Genomic DNA, 13960 nt, shown 5'->3' with positions numbered 1-13960 from the left:
CCGTAAAAGCAGGTGGAAACTACTTGGAAAGCCAATTCAATCTCTTCGATAGTTGTCCAAAGACTGAGACCTCGCGGTGGGTTGTGTCTCACGGCAGGTGCCTGTTAGATGTCTGTCTATAACCAATCACATGGCCCCCACTGCCCAAAGCCAACATGCAACACGCAGATGATTTCTTCTAAATGCATGTATGCTTCTATCTGTGTCTGACATTGATTTCCCTAAAAGAGCTTAACAGTGTTTGAACCGGCACTATCTGAAAAGGGCATCTGGGAACATCGGGATGTAAAATCCTTCAAAGCAAGTGAAATAATCTCATCCCAGCGGTGCATCTATGTGGTTAAATGTCAAGCTCTGAAAAGACATTTCTAAGGCAGCACTGAACTAATGCTGAAGGCATTAGGGATGTTCAGTGGTTACATTTTCAAGATAGCCCGGGAAATCCATGTGCGGTCAATGTACCCTTCAGCAAGGCACTTCACCGCACAAAATGCAGAGCTTTTCTATGAAGCGCACAGTATTTATCTACCAAAATGTCTTGTAGCATGCTAAGAGAGCAAAAACGAATAGAAATGGATAAAGCCTTTAAAGGCTTTTTTAAAGAACTAAAATTCCCTGAAGCTGTTTTCCAAGAAATGCAGTTGTAGGAGTTATTTGTGAAACCCACTGCAGTGCTGCGTTAACAGTCGCACAATAGATGATGCGTTATTTGTCCTCCAAATAATTTCTCCTAATGCTTTTGAAAATAATGACTACCTTATTTGGAGAACATTGCTTCCCTGGAATTGATTATGTGTTTGTAGAAGAAAGACGTTTCTTGCATTTAAATCATTTTGTTGTCAATTTTTGCGGCTTTTCACTAGAAATTTGTGTGTGTTGTGTGCACAAAATTGCTTCTATTATTGTTTCATTATTTCTAATGAGCACTTTCCTTAGTATTCCTTACGGATGGCCTTGTTGGGAAATGATTATATTCCAAAGACAGTGGGCTACAACTGGTTTCCCCACAGACAGGCCGAAAGTGAAGGTTTACAGTCAAGAAGCTGTGTCTGTGTTATTTTTATTTACATGTGTATGCACCAGGTAGTTTAAATGCATTAAGGATAATGAATAATCAGTGGCTCTGTGCCTCTGTTTGTGTATGTGTTCTTTCAAGGGACTGATGAGATATTGCTGTTCTTAGACTGTACCCTTAGTGGAAGTACTAAATGAAGAACCCTGTAATTCTCTCTGTTTGCGCTCAGTGTGCAGACGAAACCTTTTCAACATGCTGATGTATGAATGTCATATATCAAACATGGCCTACATACATCAACTAGGCAGTAATGTTAAGGGGCCTTCAGTTGCTTGTGACGCATCCTGTGATCGCTCAATCTGGGTTTTGTTTCTTTTTCCGTGGCTGTGTAATATTGATTTATCTCACAAGTTCCATGCAGCAACTTAATTTGTTCAGCAGCTTTCATGACAGTGGATCAGATCCGTCTTCTGATTGTGATTAATTTGGCAATAGAAAAACAAAAACATATGGCTCTATTGATGCAGAACATCCACGATCACAGAGGAGAGCAGTATGTCCTTGACAGGGTTTTTAAAAAAAAGGAATGTAACATCTAGATGATTGCAAAGCAAATACAGGAAGAAAAAGAGTACATTCAAACATTTTTGTCAATGTGGGCAGATCATTTTTTTAGAAAGTCATTCTGAAAATGCAAATGTTGACCGAAAACTTTTGACTGTAGACTCTGTTTTTTTTTACGTATCTCCATCAGTGTGTTCACTGACATCAGCACATATCCTTATCCTGAGCTGAAAATAGGGTTTTAGTGGTTGTGCAGAAAGTGCTTGGGTCCTACTTTTGGCGAGAACTTCTTCACCGATTCAACACCTCGTGAGTCAAGTATTGCTCAGGCTTGTGATTTTGGCCTCAATGGAAAATTACCGACAAGCATCTGTCTTGCATGGGAATGTGTTTTCGCATGGATATTTTCTGCATGGTTAAATACATGCATAACACAGACAGATATTGAATTCACAAGACACATAAATAGGCATTCATCCATTCACACGCAAATACTGTACAAACACACACAATTGTACAGCCTGTCAGGTCCTGGCGTGGTTGGGTTTCATCAGATCTCATCAGCTCTGTTTCCCTGATTCAGCATGTTTGTTTGTGCAGCAGCGGCCCCCGCCGAGATGGAGCTGTCCGCCATGACGAATCAGTGAATGTGCGATTTTAATACAGTAACTCCCTCATTTTCAAATCCACCTTTTCCTTCTTTTATCCACAAACATACCATCGGCTCAAAGAAAAGCCCAACTTTTCAGACTTCACAGTGGTGGGAGGGTGGGAGGCTCTCTCTATTGGTCTCTTATGAGGAACACAAACTAATCTTATAGGATCCCATGCTGATTTTTTAGGTGCTTACTGTAGCTGCAGTAGCAAAAACTTCATGGATTTCATAATATACCAGAAACTCAGTCAGTCACACACGCAGGCTACGTGTTGTGAAAATTCCCCACTGATGTATATTAAGGTTTGTGTGAATGTGTTTGTGCGTTGTGTGTGTTTGTGTGATGCGAAGGGAGTGCTGAACTGGTGTGTTGTGCAGATTCTCTCTGACATGCAGTCACAATCACACAGCCTTATCTCTCCTCACCTTCTGCTGACTCCCTCAGGCAAGCAGCCCTGCTGTGTCCTCAGCTCCGCCACTGCTTCACTGCTGTGTGTGTGTGCGTGTGTGTGTGTGTGTGTGTGTGTGTGTGTTTGTGTACATGCCGCATGTCTGGTTCAGATATTTTTAGAATTCTTAAATGCTGCAGAGTCTGTAACTTTTGCGGCGGATACGTCAACGCATGCTTGGTTGCCTCTGTGTTCGAGTCAGCCCGCATACGTACAGTAAGGCATCCAGGCCTGGCTCTTTTGTAGGTTTTTAGGTTCCTTGAACAAATTGTATAACATTCGTACAACTAATCAATGTGTGTGTGTCTCTGCATGTGTGTGTGTCCCAGTGCATCGTCTCCATGTCGGCGTGCATTTTCTTCCCGCTCTGCTTGGCTGAGCTGACAGTGGGTTCAGGCTTTCTTCTCCTTCCTGTCTCCCTTTCTTTCTCTCCCGTCCGCCTCATCTCTCCTTCCTTCTTCATCCTGATCTGATGGGGAGTGATATTCAGAGAAGCTCGCTAATGAATCAGGATTGAGGAAATAAACCCAGATGTTTTGTGTAAGTTTAGGTATTGATTTGTGATGTTATTTGTGTTTCAGTGAAATTCACTGTGTGGGCGTAGTTGCCAGCAATGCACAACTTTTAAAATGATGAATCTTTTTTTAAGGGAATGTTTAAGATGTGACCAATACAAATCAGCCGGTTTTCCAACAATTCAGTTGCAGCCTATTTCCAGAAAATACAATGGTTATTTAAAGAAAAAACAAACAACAAATCCACAAGATGTTTCATCATGTGTGGCTGCTACTGCTATATTTCACCTTGCCCATGAAGAAAAACCATCCCAATGCGTGCAATATTTAAATGTCAATTGAAAAAAACTAGTGTTGGAGGTATTTGTCACAATTTCATTGTTTATTGTGTTTACATCAATTGCATCATTTGCACTCACTCATAATTAAAAAAAAATCTCCAAAGCCCAGGTGATTTGGTGGACTCACAATCCAACTTCAAGTTGAAAACAGAAATTCCAGATGCGATAGTTCGTTTTTTTTATAATGAAAATGGTCTCCAGTGATATATCTTATCGTGGGCACACATAAATGTATCTGATACACACACCTTATAATACTTGTATTCATTTTTAATTCACATCCCTCCCCTCAAAACGCTGTACCATGTGATGGCTAAATATTTTCATTTGCTTTTGCATCGGCATTCCCACGGCACTAACACACTTGCAGACACTCTTTCTTACAAGCATACACACTTCAGTTCAGGTCCAGTTCTGCGTTGCTATTAATAATCCTGATGATCAAATGATGGTGGGTTGGGAGAGGGAAGAGAAAGGGACCGACAGCAGCCTGGCCCTGGCCTGATATGACCCATCAGTGGCACCTGTAGATATATAAATCTGACAACACACTGTTTCCCCTGTCTATGGTTGTATTTCATGGGTTAGTCTTCTTTGGCATGGTGAGAAGGCATGAATGTGTCCTGTGTTGACGTGTTTGCTGTGGGACACAGACAATGCAAGAACGTGGGAGAGAGAATTTGCATTTCTTTTTTTATAGAGACCTCCGACTCTATTTTTCCTTTTGATTTGTGCATATTTTATAGTGTATGTCTGTGTAATGTGAGCCCCCTCTTCATGGTTTGTCTCTTTACCATGGTCCCCGTCTGACTCCATCTCTCTGGCTCTGTTTTAATAAAGCGTGAGGAATCGGATTAAAGGCAAGGATTATCTGCCTGAATACATTTGTGCATCTGCGTTTTATTTTTGTGCTTCTTTGCCATTTTCCAATTTTCTCCCCCAGCGGAGGGAAATTACTTTCCCCTCCTTTGGACATAAATGTGCATATGTTGACCGCATGTGGTGTTTGTGAACGAGCAGCCTTATCTTAATTTTTGTATATCATCAAGTGTTGTCTGCCCCAGGTTGGTCTTTTGATGTTTTCATCAAAAATATATTTTTGGGAGAAATTACTACGCAGCTGCGGGTTGTCTGTTTTATTCAACTTGGGCAAACATTAAAACTAGTGCTGTCATTAAACAACGTTAATGCAAACCCATTTTAATGACGTCAATTTTATCGCAATTTTTATCGCAAGATTCAATAAACAAATGCGATTAATCGTGAATAAAATACATATTTTAATCGTTTGACAGCCCTCATTAAAACCACAAAGTAGCAAATTATCAAAGCAGTGAGAATAAAAAAAACAGTAAATAAAAATCCTAATATCCTTAACCATACTTTTTAGAGAATTTACTAATTCCGCACCTCGGTGTCTTTCCCCAGTGGCGGCAATTGTGTAAATCTCAGTAAATGCTACGTGACTGTGGGGTCTTGCACTTTGTTCTCAACCCCCCACCGCTCCTTCTCTCTCCCTCCTCCCTGCTCGCCGCAGGACGCGGCCCCACCATGTGACGGTAGTTCAAACTCTGGAGAAAGGTCGGCAGGCATTCGACAAACAGGGCATGCGGAGCGAGACACGCGAGGAACCGTGCTCATAAGGCCACGGGGCGAGAGGCGCATCCCTCAGAAATCGTCTGATGTCTGTGTTTACTCGGGTTCTGACAGGTCGACCAGCTCTGTCCGTGGATAAGGCCAAACAAATCTCAATATGAGCCCTTATCTCGCCCGTACTCCGACATCCGCCACAGACCTGTCTGCTAAATGAAATTGAAGAGTTTGCCAGTGTGCTAAATGTCAAAAAATAGCAGTCAGCTTTACCAGTATTGTGTCAATTCAGTCACTTAGCACAACCCCTGTCGCTCTCTTTCTGCTTCACCGTTGCCTTTGTCCCCCTTTTACTGGTTCTGTTTTATTTTCAAGCTGCATATAGAGTATTTGTATTGGCACAAAAGATACAACACACACCGAGCCTCAGTAGGCATGTTGTATATTATATACAGAGACAACAAAGGTTCAATGTGACCTGATGAGCCGCCCTCTTCCTCTCTCGCTCTCTGTCTTTGTCTCTTGGCCAATTTCGCCCATTCCCCCCCAGTTGCTCAGCGTAAAAAAAGACTCATGAAAGGCTTTCTTTCAGGGCAGAGACGAGTCCTTTTACCCCCCCCCCCCCTCCCCACCTTAGCCATCCTCTGAGCCCCATCATTACAGGCCTTTAGAAGGCCGAAATTACAGCTGAGTGACTTATTACCAGCTGTATCCAGGGACAGGGATGTAGGTTAGAGAGGGAGAAGGTAGGCTGGAATTAAGGGGAGATAGAGAGTGATGAACCATATATGAGGGAGAGAAACAAGGAAGATGAAAGTTCTGAGGGGAAGGATCACATTGAAGAGATGGAGAGAAGGGGTAAAGATTAGAAAGGATATTGAGAGGCTGGATTGAATAGAGTGGTGTGTGTGTGTGAGAGAAAGAAGTAGACCAACACAAGTCTTACCAAGGCCACTATATGGCTCCCGGAAGTTTCCGATGCCTCATTTATTTTCCGAAAGTTTCCTCCAGTCCCTCATATCAAATGCCTCGCCAACGGAAGCAATGCACTATGGGAGGCCAGACCCGGTTCCGAACGCGCTAAATTATTATTTTTTTTACCGGCAGTTTTCAGATGTGAATTGTATCTGTTACTCATCAAAGCACTTGTTTCATATTGTGTTACTAGAAACGGCCACAAAGCAGTCCTACAGAGTCACCGCGCGTGGACCTCAAGAGACCCTCACTGGGTCGTAAACAAAACTGAGGAAGAAAAGCTTTAGTAAACAGATGTAAACCAGGTGAAATGGGATGCAAATGAAAGTAGGAGGGGGAAACGCATGGTGCACTAGCAAAGACAGAAATAGACTCCTCACCGGTATTGATGTGCGTGCCCCACACCCACAGAGGAAAACACACTTGCATCCTTCTGTTTTTTATTTCACACCAATAAACAAACATTTTTTTTTTTCTGTGTACAAACTCAAACTGAATCACTTGATAACACAAAGTATGAAACTGTAATCTAAACCACTTAAACACAATAAGCCTTTTTAGTTTTAAAGGCAGGTTTATTAGAAAGGCACAGTTCAAACCCGAGAGATAGCAGCACATAAACAACATGTATTCTATGTAACGTATATTATTTTTTCATGAATAAAGAGAATGAAAGGTATTTCAGGAAGCATCTTAAGGCCGGCTGAGCACCAGCACGGGAATGAGGAACAAAGTAATCAAACTTGCACTTGACAATGGCTTGTTTGTGGTACTGAGGAGTAAGGACCTCTCAGGCCGCTAATCCTAGTGGAGGGATGTTTGGTACATTCTGTTTGATGTGGTGCATTTAACCAGCTAATTAGCCTGGATCTTTATTTAGTTACGTGTTAAGCCAAATTGCAGGACAAGATGCTGACTCGTGCGTTTTAAGAAGGGTCTTTCCAGTACTTCGGCTTCCTTTCACACTCCAGACATGGATAGGATAGGTTCATTGGTGACTCTGGAAATGCCTGTTGTAGTGGCCATTTGTCCTACGTATCCTTGAATCAAAGGGCCACCGCTGCACCTAGTTCGACTTCTTTTACACAGAAAAACAGTGTTGTCCAGGCGGTGTTTTCTTGTTGTTTCTTGTTTATTTTTTACCAAAATTCCACCAAAAACATAAAGTGAGCTGCTTTCCTATGCAGTTCCTATACACTGTCTAACTGTTTCACTGTTTTAACTGTCTTACTGTTTTAACTGTTTCACTGTCTCACTGTTTTAACTGTTTCACTGTCTCACTGTTTTAACTGTTTCACTTTCTCACTGTTTTAACTGTTTCACTGTCTCACTGTTTTAACTGTTTCACTGTCTCACTGTTTTAACTGTCTCACTGTTTTAACTGGTAAAAACGTATTCGTCACCCCGGTGCACGCTGGTCCCACATGGCTATGCCCCTAAGTAACCTGCAGGTGCCCACCGCATTACCCAATTAGTGATCCAACTACCCAAACAATTGGCAATAAAGCATATTTGGGATCTTAACCACTGCACAGGATGTGATGTTTCCCATGTCGTCCCATTCATGCACCTGACTTGTGTTCTCTGCTACTGTACCGTAAGCATACCATTTCTTTGAATTTGTATGCAAATACCATAAGCTCCCTGCTGAGCATGGCCAAAAGAGACAACCACAGCTCCTGACTCCCACACACCAACATGCATGCACACACGCAATGCCATTTAGAGAGCAAGCAAAGCGACTCATGGGTGATTTTCATTGTTATTCATGTATTAATTTATTCAATCATGGCAGATGTGAAACAGGGCTATAATATGCAGATGTGGGTTTGTTTCTCGATGGGAATTTTCCGGTCCACTGCCTCTAGCTGCCACTAATAATAAAGATAGGCAAGGAAGGTGGAGGAGTTGGGGAGGAGAGAGAGAGGGAAGGTTGGAGTTGTCAAGATGCCTCCAGTCATACACCAGCTCTCAAACAACTTACTGACTCCCCCCCCACCCCCACGCACACACACACACACACAGACGCCCAGTCTCAAACATGCAGGCAGTGACCAGGTGTGATCCAGCTGTGAATGAGCTTGTCCTTGACATGAGTGTGGGCATGTAGTGCTCCCTGTTGCTGACAATACGCCTGATCAGCTGTACGTTGTTGCATTTCTGTCTTTTGATCAGCAGTGGAAGCTGATTTTCAGCTGGCTGTGTTTAATGTAACAACACATAAAAAAAACAGGGACAAATATTTTAAATAGGTTTGTAATAACCTGCTACACACATGGAAATTAAGATTGAATATGTGTCTGAAAATGAAGCTTAGAAAAAACCCCGGCCACCTACTTTCCAACCCTCACCCACATCAACTGTTATTTGTCAGATCAGAAGGAAAATAAATATCTCAGTTTTAGAGCTGCAAGAAATCTATAATCATGACAACAACAAAAATGATTTCAACAACTTAGACCAACAGAGTGGCAGCTGGATGTCCAACTTACAGTACATGCAGTGCACACAAAATGGGATGGCCTCATTCTAAAAACATTGCTGCTAGCTTGAGCCTGACTGACCAGGTACCCCTGTGGTGTACAAAGCCTTGTAATGGCAGATGGTCTATTTTTAGCAGAGATGCCAGTACACTGTTATGAAGATATTGAGTCTTTTACTTCCAGAATGTGTACACGGACTGTATGACGTTAAACTATGTCTTACAAGGAAGTAAACCAAGGTTTCACCATTTTATCAACATTGTAAAGGCTCTATCGGATGGATAATTCTCCTGCACAATGCATGTATGTGTTCAACTTTATTAAAAGTGTCAGTAGTTGAGACATTAATAGCCAAGGACTGTGAGACACGCTGTTGGCCATTGGCTGTGAGACACGTTGTTTTCTGCATGCGCTGTTGTCTTGCACCGGTGTTAGTTCCTGCGGGAGGGTCACAGGCAGGGAACATTGCCCCGTCAGAGAAGTAATGATGTCAATGACGAGATGCTAACAGGCAGTGAAGGATTTCCCTCTATTTCTCTTTGCCGGTGCATTCATTGCGAATGTTAACCCCTTCCTGTCTGTGTGATAGAGCGGTAGAATAGAAACCTAAAGGAGAGAAAGCCTGGAACAGTGTATGAAGAGATTGATATAAATAAAAGACAATCACACAGCAATGTCACTCAAATGTTGAGCTATTTGGGCAGTGACAACGGATGTGTGGCAGGCGTTTTAGGTTTTGTACACTGGATTCGCAGCTTAGGCAAAAAAAAGAAGTATATAGAGAACCATCATGTAAACCAACAATGCAAAATAATACTGTCAAAAATATTTATTTTTTACTTTTTCTCCATAAAGTCGACTGACCAGTGTCTTATATTAACACTGAAAAAATATATATATATATATTGTTGACGCTGTTTTTGCATCAAACTGGAAAGTAGTGGGTAACTAAAGCTGCCACATAAATGTTGTGAAATAAAAATTAGAAATTTAATGGAATAGAAGTATACAGTGCCAGAAAATGGTAATAATCAAGGTAAGTACCTCAAAATTACACACTCGCAAATGGACTTGTAAATGGAATTGGTCACATTCCACCGCTGCTATGAACACAAACCTCACAGCATCGATCATGCATGCTGATGTCTTGTTCCCCTCTGATTTGTAGACACATACGCACGGCTTTCTGGAGCTGAAGCCCACAGGCACGCGCCCAGGCCCGAGTCCAAGCCGTGTCAAATCAGCGGAGTCTTCACCAGAGGCCAAATCTGTAGCGTATAATTAGCTTTTAATCAGCACCCTCATTCAGGCGAGCGGTAACGATTAGCCGAGCTCGGGCTGTGCTTAAAATAAGCATTCATAAATGTGTGTGAAAGCCTCTGACCCATCACATTCCAATCATACACACACAATACCACGCTCCCTCCCCACTGTCGCCTCCCTTCCCGCTTTCCCTGCTCGCGCCTGTAAAGCTCCTTTTTATTCCATCCTTCTGCTCTGAATTGGTTCACATTTTCCGGGGAATGGCGGTGTATGCCCTTTCCTCCTTTTTATAGCAAATGTACAGCAACGTCTGCTGCTAAAATAAAACACATTGTCGTCCCGCGTGCAAAGGCATGCAGAAGCACACCTCCACACGAGCCAATACATTACACAGCAAGACTGACCTTCATGACGCTTTCTGCGCCTGAGAGTCTCTTTGGATAATCCAAGAGAGTCTTTACTTAAAAAAAAAAAAAAAAAAGCTGCTGCGGTTCGAGAGCGTAACATTTTAGATGAGCTTGTCGCATCTAATCCCTGCCTCTCTCTGGGGTGAGCCCCAGCATTTATGCCAGTAATGAAGTGCAGTGAGATGAAAGCCTTTTTAATGGGATTTAGTTAAACTGGGACGCAAACCAGAAAGTCAGGGAGAAGGAAGGAAAAACGTTCCTCATCAGCGCAGCCTGCCTCATTGTTATTTCTGCTCCCATGCTGTGATTTTTTCATTATTAAGGTGTGTCACCTCTTATTTTAATTAAATATCAATCACAGACTGCTAGTTTTTATTTTCCTTGTGTTTAACTCCCTAATTCTCCTCAGTCCTTCTGTTGGTTTAAAAGGGAACAGGGAGGGACTTAAGTATATGTTGCAGGTTGCGTCCGCACATTTTGTGATTATATGTGTCTCTAACAGCCTTCATCAGACACGCAAACACATGAAGAACATCACAGCTTCACTCAGAGAACTTGAGTCCGTGGTCTGAGCCAGTTCAAATGGATAGTAAAATCTAACAATGTGTTATGTTTGAAGATTGCAATCTTGTGTCTTCTAGTCATGCTGTGGATGTTTATTCGAGTGGGATTGTGTGTGAAGACAAGGAGAGATAACAATAAAAAAGCCAGAAATATGAAAATGTATTGTTGGGCCATAAAACTTTCGATCTGTTTTTTTTTAGTACAGAAAATAACTTAAAAATAATGTTTACATTGGTTTCACTCACTACCATTTGACCCACATTTTCTCCTTTTACATTGCTGTGATGCAAATCTATATTCATCTATTTGTATTATGGTGAGGTAGCACTCGAAATGTAATGACAGATTCAAAACAAAACACTTTTCTTTACATGGGTGCAGAGGATGCGATAGGCCAGAGCCAAGTTTTATAAAACGTCATTAAACCATCGCTCTGCGGCGTACAGCACAATAACTACAGTCTAATCTTTCACACATCCTTTGATTTGCAACCGTCCCTGATTCCAAGCTGTTCGTCATTCAGCGCCCACAATTTCGCTTCAGACTCTGCATCTCTTTACTTTGTGCTTCGTCCTAGGAGACAAATTAAATCAGGTTATCAGAAGGCATTTTGGATGATGACGTTTGCACTTGCGCAATGTCTCGCAGTGGTTAAACCACTCTGAAAGATGCCAAACAAACCAAAGCAAAAATCTATGTTTATCCAAAAACCTTTTTGACGGACAGTTCTAGAGTTGGTGTGTAAACCTGATTCATACTTGAGGATGTATTAAGTTTTCAACTTGGCATAATTGTGGAAGAAAAATCCAGTCTTGGCATTTGTATTTGTTTTGGAACGTGCAACCATTTGGGAAGAAAAATACAGAAAGCCTTCAGATGTGTGACTGTACGCACACACGCGCTGCAACCAAAGCAAAATGGAACTTGCCGTTAACAAATCATTCTGAAACGGCTGTTGCGGCAAAGCGCTCGGCCTGTGAGAGACAGTGTGTGTGTGTGCGCGTGTGTGTGTGTGACGAGTGACGAGTGACGAGTTCGGCTTGCTCCGGCCGGCCAGCCAGCGATCCTGCCGCTGCCGTGATGAGTTTGGCTCATGACCTCCTCGAGTCGGGCTGCCTTACTGGCCCCCTGCCTATTGTTCTGTCAACAGCGTCTGTTGGGCCCGATAACAGGATTAGACCAGCCCCCCTATAGGGCTGCTGGAGCTAGCTTGGATTAGCCAGCAAGGCCTGTGTTTTCATACAGGCGAGTGTGTGTATGTGTGGAGGAAATATTAACTCTGAGTCAATCCCTGATTTCCTGTCAGAGAACTTGCATATCAGAAAAAGAGGGCTCAAACAGATTTCTCTCATCCAGCAGATAAGATCTGATTTCATTTTCCCTGCCATATCATTCTTATTATCAGTATGATACCTTCCAGATCTCATCTAGCAGAGCATATCCTTTAATGGTTCCCTGCAAGGATGGACATTTGAATTAAGAACGGGCTCTGAAGTGCAAAGTGTTATGAGCATTGTTATCCCGAGCAATGGATTGAAGGTCGTGTCAAGGTCCAGGAGGGTGTTTCTTATGAATATTACATGCTCCTCGCCAACTTCACCACACGCCGCCCTGGTTTTCCAGCTAATAAACCTTTTTCCTGTGTCAGAGAAGGAGGCACACTGATGAATCCGTAAATTGGAAAATAAAGCAGTATGTTAGGGATCTCTTTCAAACCATTGTGTTGTTTATTGTGGCGCCTTCCAGAGTCATTTGTCAGAAAATCGGTACAAAGGACAAGCCAACAGCGGCTCTTAACATCTGGGAGAAACACCCGGCGGGTCGATAATGGCCTTGGCACTCTGCAGGGGAAGGGTGCGATCCTAGAGCATGGCAACGACATCCCCAGCCTCCTCGGCTCGGCTCCTGCTGCCCCGGATCCACAAATCCCCCCCCTCCCCACCCCCCCACCCCCCTCTGAGAGGATACCTGCCAAAGCGGCCGTGATCCTGTGACATTCCTGCCAGTTCCCAACACCTGCCGACGTGTTTGGTTCCACTTGACACGGGACTTTGGCTGTGTTTTGGATGAATGGTGGAAGACAGGTTCTCGGTTGCCTGTGAGACCGGGCTCGCCGCGCGTGTTTCTCTGTCAAACAAACAGAACCTTCGGAGAAGAAGATATCCGAGCAATATCCTCAGTGGCTCAGAGGAGAAGAGTAAACAAAGTAGTTGTCAGTCACGCACCTCGCCGCGTCTTCTCGTCTCCGCTCCGTCTCTGTAATCTGCACGCCTCTCCTTCCGGAGCTGCAATCAGGGAAAGGACCTCCAGCTGCTCGAATGATGAAGCTATTGTTCTCGGCTTCATGTCACGACACACTACGACGCGCAGAGTTGTTGCTCCCATTCACCCGCCATTTCTCTCCCCGCTCAAAATGGCATGCACGTTGCCATGATAATAGCTTGAGATGCATTTCACATTAAAAACAGCTTTCACGTTTCCCCTAGCTTGTCAAGAGCTGCATGTGAAATGGCTGGCAGATGCCACGCGTGGTGCGGTGTTTGTTGGCGTGTGCCATGTGTCACCGCGACTCGCTATGTCAGGCTGCACCGATCATTGCCCGCCAGTCAGATTGATCAGACACTCCTCGGAGGAGGCCACTGCTCACCGCGCCTTCGTCCCAACGGAAGCAGAGATGATGAATGAGCCTGGGGGAGCTGGTGGAGAGAGGCTTTTTTTAATCCCCCTCAGGCCAACCGGGTCGCTCCACTCACCGCACGCCCAATTCTCAGCGGGCTGCTCGCGCATTATACAGCATGCAATGCATTTTCATTTGTAAAATATCAACCCTCCGGATGATGAGATGTGTGTTGAATTTCAGATTCAAGCCAAGGTTGTCTAACAATTTTATTAAACATAAGGTTCTCATAGGAGAATAGACATTTCCTATCAGGCCTTTCATTCATTGAGTGCAGATGTTTAGGTCCAATATCTTAGCAATTGTATTTTAGATTCTAGCACGGTTTGAGAATCTCCAGTCGCTGCTACCTTGTAGAGGTGACATCATTCTCTGATGACTGCCCTCTCTTCAAGCTTTTGTTTGATCAATAATCCATACTAGCGAATTCCCCCCCCCCCCCCCCCCCCGCTGTGAAGACGG

General features: G+C 43.4%; 1 protein-coding gene across 1 annotated transcript in view; it reads left to right on the top strand.

Annotated features, from left to right (window-relative positions):
* Positions 1 to 13960, top strand: part of znf385c (zinc finger protein 385C) — a 95689-nt gene that overhangs the window by 33399 nt on the left and 48330 nt on the right. The gene's annotated exons all lie outside the window — the stretch shown is intronic.

The sequence above is a fragment of the Pungitius pungitius genome, chromosome 12 (genome assembly GCF_949316345.1).
Source record: "Pungitius pungitius chromosome 12, fPunPun2.1, whole genome shotgun sequence".
In the NCBI taxonomy this organism is placed as follows: Eukaryota; Metazoa; Chordata; class Actinopteri; order Perciformes; family Gasterosteidae; genus Pungitius; species Pungitius pungitius.
This window is presented reverse-complemented; position numbering and strand designations above follow the sequence as displayed.